This window comes from Excalfactoria chinensis, chromosome 11 (genome assembly GCF_039878825.1).
Source record: "Excalfactoria chinensis isolate bCotChi1 chromosome 11, bCotChi1.hap2, whole genome shotgun sequence".
Lineage (NCBI taxonomy): Eukaryota > Metazoa > Chordata > Aves > Galliformes > Phasianidae > Excalfactoria > Excalfactoria chinensis.
In genome coordinates this window covers 8,122,291-8,129,045 of record NC_092835.1, presented here as the reverse complement: position 1 = coordinate 8,129,045, position 6,755 = coordinate 8,122,291, and positions in this window count along the sequence as shown.

Genomic DNA, 6,755 nt, shown 5'->3' with positions numbered 1-6,755 from the left:
CCTCTCCTTGGTAATTAATTATTAACTATGTTTGACTGAAGGTTTCTGTAGATGCAGTGTTCCAGATGGCGGCAGACTGAGGATCAGTGCCTGTAAGAAGTGCTGCTTTATACACCATTATAAGATGGTATATTCTTTGCTTGCAATGTGCCCTTAATAATTCTCACGTGGCAGATTTTTTAGGCCAAATGCCTTTCAAAGAGCAAACTGCAAAAAAAATTCCAAATGAAAGCAGTGTCAATTAATGTCAGTTTCAGTAGCAGTTACAATTCTAATGATTTCCCCAATATGGGTTAATTTTTTTTTTTCCTGAGCCTTAACTAAGACACCCTGGTTCTTTGCTTTCAGAACAAAAGCTTAAATAGCAATGTCCTACCCTGATGAAAAGCAGTTGTTTTGGCCATGCAAGAGAGCTGAATTTGGGTGCAGAAGCTGATTGAATCGTGCACAAGCTACCTTTGAAAAGTGATTTTTCCTCTATGAATGTAGGCTTAAAGAAGCTGTTGGTGCTTGTTGAGCACTCAGTGTTGCTTTATGGTCATGTTAAAAATGTCATCCCTCTAGAAGTGCTTTAGAACAATTTCAAGAGCTATTCAAAATATACCAAAAGGGATAACATTGATGTTCTAGGAACGGTCTTACACAAACACTGAAAGAATTTGCAGTAAAACAGTGAAGAAATAGGAAAAGAAACAAGCAATCCTAAGTCTCTGACACTCAGTTTACCAGACTGACATTGAAAAGAACAAGGACTTCTCTTTGAGACAGGGATTGAAGTGACAGGATTAGAACTGAGATGAATGGCAGGAAAAGAGGGAGTATGATTACTGAAAAGATAATGGATTCAGGCAGGTACTGAGGCTTGGACCAGAACAAGTCCACACGTAATTGTTCGCTGGACTTTGAGCTAGAGTGCAGAGTGCCCTCTAACTTGCGCAGATTGCTCCGAGTGATTGGCTGCAACCTTTGTCTTGCCCCGTGTTGTGCTTGTTCTACTTGGAAAGATCCCAGCCAGGTTTTTGTTCTGACACTGGCCACTTGACTGCAGTACAAAGTGACTTGAATGACAAAACTTGACAACTAACAGTATCTTTTGGTAATAATTGTTGGCTGCTGTTTTGTGGGCTAGTTTTGAAAGAAACGATGTATTAGTCATTCCTATATGTAAGTGTATTAGATTGCTGAATTAATACCAACATTCATGTATGTTATAAACCTGAGTTATTTTATGTGAGTTTGTTTTCCTGGTAAAAGTACATGTGACCCAGAAAAAGACTGGGTTGCCAGCAGGCAGCTATAACTAGCAGCTGTTCAACTGGCTGTGTTGGGATGTTTTGATTTAAAAACAAGCAACGCCTTGCGATGCTGTTGTGAAGGGCTGGGAGGTTGCCAGTGAAAGTGGCAGGATCTGAACTATTTAAAAGCTAGCCTGTCAGAATCTCTCCGGATCACCTTTCAGCTGAACAGAAGTACAGCACAGCTATTAACAGAATGCTGTCATACTTAAAATATTTCGCTTTGACCACAGTTTTCCTCTTGCTTTTGCATTTGTGCGCTGTCCTATTCTACCCCCTCGTTATAAGCAACTTGAGTCTTTTGGGCCACTTCGGTTGAGAAGGATCTCAGAGATCGCTGAGCTAATACCAGTTGCATGAAAATGAGTAGAGAAGACAGATCCAAGACTTCCTGTGCTTAGGGAAGCGTTGCCAAGGAAGTTTGGCCAGTCAGCAGGCGAGACAGGCCAAGCGCAGATCTGTCAGTCTGCACACATGGAACCTGGCAGAGCGCTTGCTTTCTTTTGCTCAAGCAGTAGTTCAGGGACATAAATAGGAGCTAAGCCTACTGCGTGTGAAAGGGGGACCCTCGGGGGCTGCTAGGTCACTGGGCTTGCTGGGAGGGGTGGCATGAGTGGGAAGATGGGAAGACTGAAGTCGGTGGGGAATTGGGATTTATTAGTTCCGCTTTATACAGCTTCGTAGATTTGGGGCAGTGTGCCTTGAGTTTATAGCTAGGGATGGAAGACCTGAAATTATTTTTCCTGTTTAAAAAAAAAAAAAAAAAAGCCCAAACTTTCCATTGCATGTAGAAAACCTTGTAACTAATGAAAGAAAGACTGCGAGGGAAAGAGCCATATTTGCTGAATGTCAAATTTAGTTGCATGTAGGAATTAAGTGCTGTTGAGTGAATTAAGTTCTTTGAACTGTTGTCATGTTAGCTGATGTAAGCAATAACCGTAGGTAAAACAAATTGCAAAGAATAACTAAAAAATGAACTTTTAAAACCTTTGCAATTCTCCACCAGAGGCAGAAGGAACCGCTTGGTTTGGTTACGTAACAGCAAACAGTATTAAAACAGTTGAGGTCAGTTGTTTTCGCTGGCCCGTTTCATCCATGGAAAGAAAGAATGCAGTGAGTGTACTTCATCTTCGTATTTATTTATACATTTTATTTAAAGCCTGCTGAGAGACCTTTAAAACTCTGTTTGTAAAACAGGGTTAATACAATTTTTCTTCCATCTCCTCAAAAAATAGAAATGATCTCTCTCCCTCCAAGGAGCTGCTGTATCCTCCACACTCCATCTCTTGCTGAAAAACCTCCAGGTACCACAGGGCAGCATGGCCATGGCCATGCAGTCAGAGGGAACTGCCGTTCCCCGACCTTCTGTTCTGGGCTTGTGTGTTTTTATGGTACTATTGGAAGAAGACTTACCTTTTTTCTCAGCTCAGATTTTTTTTCCCCCCTCTGTTTCCTGAATAGATGTGGTGCCATGAATAAAGTAAACATCGCTGTCAGTCTCCCTGCATATTTTTCAGTGTGCTTCATTATACAGAATTCTTTCAGAAGAAATACAACCCACGGCCTTGGCTGGTTCCCAGCATCATTAAAAGTCCACTGGCACTTTTCGTAAGAACATGAGGCTTTGCTTCTGTTTTTTATAGAAATTAATTTCACCTCCCTCGTGTAGAAAGTCTGCTGCCCTTCATCCCAGATGTGGCTGCAGCGTAATCCCTCTCTGGCACATGCAGGTTGCAGATGTCCATGAAGGCTTTTGGAGGTGAAAGGAGTCAGTGAATACTTCATTGGCGAGGAAGGCGGGGGGAGAGAACTGGCCAGTAGATGCTGTTGAAGGAGATGTCAATTTCTAATCCAGGAGAAGGAAAGTTCTCTCTGAGTGGCTCATTGTTCACAGCATGTAAAATGTTCATCAGCCTGCAAAGACTGATCTTCTTGCCAGTAGTGTCTTAATTTTTATTCCTAAGGGGAAGTTCTACTTACTGATGGTGAAATTCCAGCAGCGATATTACCCCTCTTATCCTTCAGAGGGTGAAGCCAATCCCACGGAGCTCCCTGGGACAGGTCCTGTGGTGACTTCCAGCCACCAGTGCGCTCTGGTCACCTTTGTGAGCCCTTACAGCTGCCTCACAGTGCTCATATTGGGTCACACAGATATACAGGAGCTGTAAGGCATTCCAGGGCTGCTCTGGTGGTTTTGCCGAGCGCTGGAATATGGGTGAAGGTGTTGCAGTATGCATAGGATGATGTGATAGTATAACAGTGTAGATGTCTGAGAGCCCTGCTCACACTTTGTGTTGCTACATCTGTGGTTTCTTAACCAGACAAAAGCCAAGAGTGTCACTTGCTGTGCTGTGTTGCTGTGGAGTCACCCGTTTACCCTAACCAAAATGTTGGGATTGAGAAGCAGGCACTATCTTCCCAGTACATTTATTACTATGTTTTGAGAGTTTTCAATGGAAGAAGCAGTAGAAGCACTTATACATTGTTCTTTAAATTAGTTCCCTTCTGTTCTCCTGTCTGCTTCTCTTACTACTTCTCTCTGTATGGCTGCTATGACCCCTAGCTAAGAAATGCAGTTCTTGGGGCGGCTTTGTGTTGAGAGTTCTTATCCAGGAAGGCTGTGCAGTACTCCAGCTGTGCTTGGTTGAGGTCAGGTGGGTATCCCAGCCCCGCTCAGCAGTGGGCATCCAATGCCGGTTAGAGATTACTGACTGTGTGACTCCCTGCCGTTGCATCCAGTTGTCTTTCTACTGAAAGCCCATCTCAGAACTTGTGTCGTATCCATGTGGCATGTTGCATTATTTTATAACCAACTCAGCGCAGTTATTTTCCTGCTTCCTATGCTGCCAGTGGCCACAGAATCGATGTGTGCATGCCACACTCAGGCTGTGAAAATGGAGAATTTGCTCAACTAAGGCACTTAAAACTACCAGATGTTTCCCTAAAGCAAGTTCATTATTATATTTTTAGATTATTATTATTTTTTTTAACTGTAAAGTTGAGAGTGCTTCAGAATTCCTTTACATTGAGAAATTCAAGGGAAAAAATCCTCTTGAAGCCTGAGTTAAACTCTAATCACTGCTCAGCTCTCTTGGAATTTGGCAGCATACCAGCGCTCCTTCCCTTCAGTAGGTCATGTGGAAATACTGGAGCGTTTTCTTAAAGGACCTCTCTGCTCTGTTCAGGTACTTGCAGAGATGTAGCTTTCCTGATAGGTTTCTAATTCCTTTCACACTTTAACTGCGTTTTCAGATCTACAAGGTTCTGTGTATCAGCTTTAGAATGTTCTGTGTGTTAAAACTACACCAGTGCAACTTCTAAAATCTGGTTTTACGTTGTTATGGTCACTTGCAATAGAACCATGTGTTAGTCTTGAAAATGAAATTCAAATATGTTTAATGAGATGAACCCAAGAGGAGTTCACAAGTTTATTAAAAGCCATGTGTTGAAGGCTGAAGTTTATTAAAAGCTGTATGAATAGCTGAGCTGAGCTCAGTCTGATCTGCGATACTTAAAATCCTCTTCTCCTCGTTTTTTACACCTAGATTATCACTTGGTTGTGGTTTATCACCACAGTCCTGGAGATTCTTTCTGATAGGGGATTGTTAATTCTGCCAAAGCTGGTTTGACCGTTCTGTAGAAACACAGGTCTTTAATTACAGCACCTGTGAACTGCATCCAGGTTCTTGCTTGTTTCCACTCTTCACTCAAACTGTAGCAGGATGTGAAGTCTCCTCTGACAAACACAGTGACCTGGCTATTAGCTCGATGCTGTGATGTTATCCTGAGTGCCGATCGCTGACACAGTTCCTCATTTTCTTCCTTGTGTTCAGGCATGCAGTGAAATAGCAGGCTTTGTTTGAAAAGCCCGTGAACTTGTGAAAACAAAGTTATCTGAAAGCAATGCGATTTGCCTTGGATGAATGCACTGACCTTCTTACTGGATCGATACTTTTATTTACGTATTAAATATAGACTTTTTTTTTCCTTCAAGTGCTACGGAGCAGAGTGAAAAGGTGCCGTATCAGGCAAGAATGTGTGTAAAGGATTCCTTTGTTAAATGTTGGCAGAAACCTCACAAGACCTTGCCAAGTCTGTCCAGCCCACCCACCCATCCAGAAGGATGCCAGAAAACCCCCCAGTATGGCTTGGTATTGGCTTTGTGCCACTTACAGCATGGGGAAGCTCACTGTACGCTTCACAGTGCCAAAAGGGGCAGCGTGGCCATGGCTGGTGATGCCAGCACTGCTGCCCTGCACACAGGTAGAATGTCTGAAACCGCGGTCTGTGACGGCGTCAGTGCGCTGACAGCACGGCCCATAATTGTGTTCAAATAAGGTTGCAGAGACTTGTAACAAAGAGAATGCTTACCGTGCTCTCACGATGCAGGCAATTAGCTCCCTGAAGAACGGAGTGTTTTTGGTGCATTCATACTTTGCGGCATTCTTGGAGTGCTTTGATGATTTTAAATGCATTTAGACTTTGTGTCCTCCACTTTATAGGGAAAATGGAGCTCTTTGGAAACTTGCAGAAGGCAAACAAAAAAAATGGCACTGAGGCCTGTCTCGGTCTTGCTTTTCTCCTAAATCAGTCGGCCATCTCTCCCCTTGACCTTCAGTTGCCTCATGCAGTGCCACCTTTTTTCTCTCTTTCTGCTGTTTAGATTGGAAGTGCAGAGGATAAATCAAAATACTGGTTACTGGATGTTTAGAAATGTTACATTGCTCACAACAGCTTTCTCAAGGCAGCCTGCGAGCTCCTCCAGCCAAATGCTGAACGCGGGGGTACCTGTGGAAATCCCATGTGTGTGAAACAGCTGCAGAGCCTGAAGGTTAGAAAGAATCTGGAAAAGCTCTTGTAAGTGGCAGCCACTTTGCCATGATATTTGCTGCAGGAAAGGACCTTTGAGGGACTTCTCATTTTCCCAGAACAATTTAAGATACCACCAGAGATATCTCGCCCTGTGTTGTTGGGAAATGGCAATACTGTGATGGTAAAAGGCTCGGGCGAGGGAAAAGTGCCGGAGGAATTAATGTACACCTGAAAATCCTGTGACAGCGGTGAGGGATGGATGCAGCAAGGCCTGCAATTCTTTTTTTTTTTTTTTTTTTCTCCTGCAAACGCAAAGACCACCTGGAATGACCCGGAACGACGGCAGCGCTATTTTCGATACGTGCGGATTCAGCGATGGCCAATGCAAAACAGGTAAGGACCAGACGAAGCGCCGGGCCGCCCGGAGCCGCTCGGAGCCAGGGGGCGGCAGCGGTCGGCGCCGCGCCCGCGGGGCACAGCGTAGGGCACAGGGCAGGGCACAGTGCGGCGCCGGGCGGCCCCGGGCAGGTGCTGCCCCTCCCCAGCCGGGAGGTTCCGGGCGGGGCGGGCAGGCCCGGCCCCGGGGGCAGGTGCCGGGCAGGGCCGGGGGGCGGAGCGGGCTCTCTCCGCCATTTCCGCTGAGCGCAG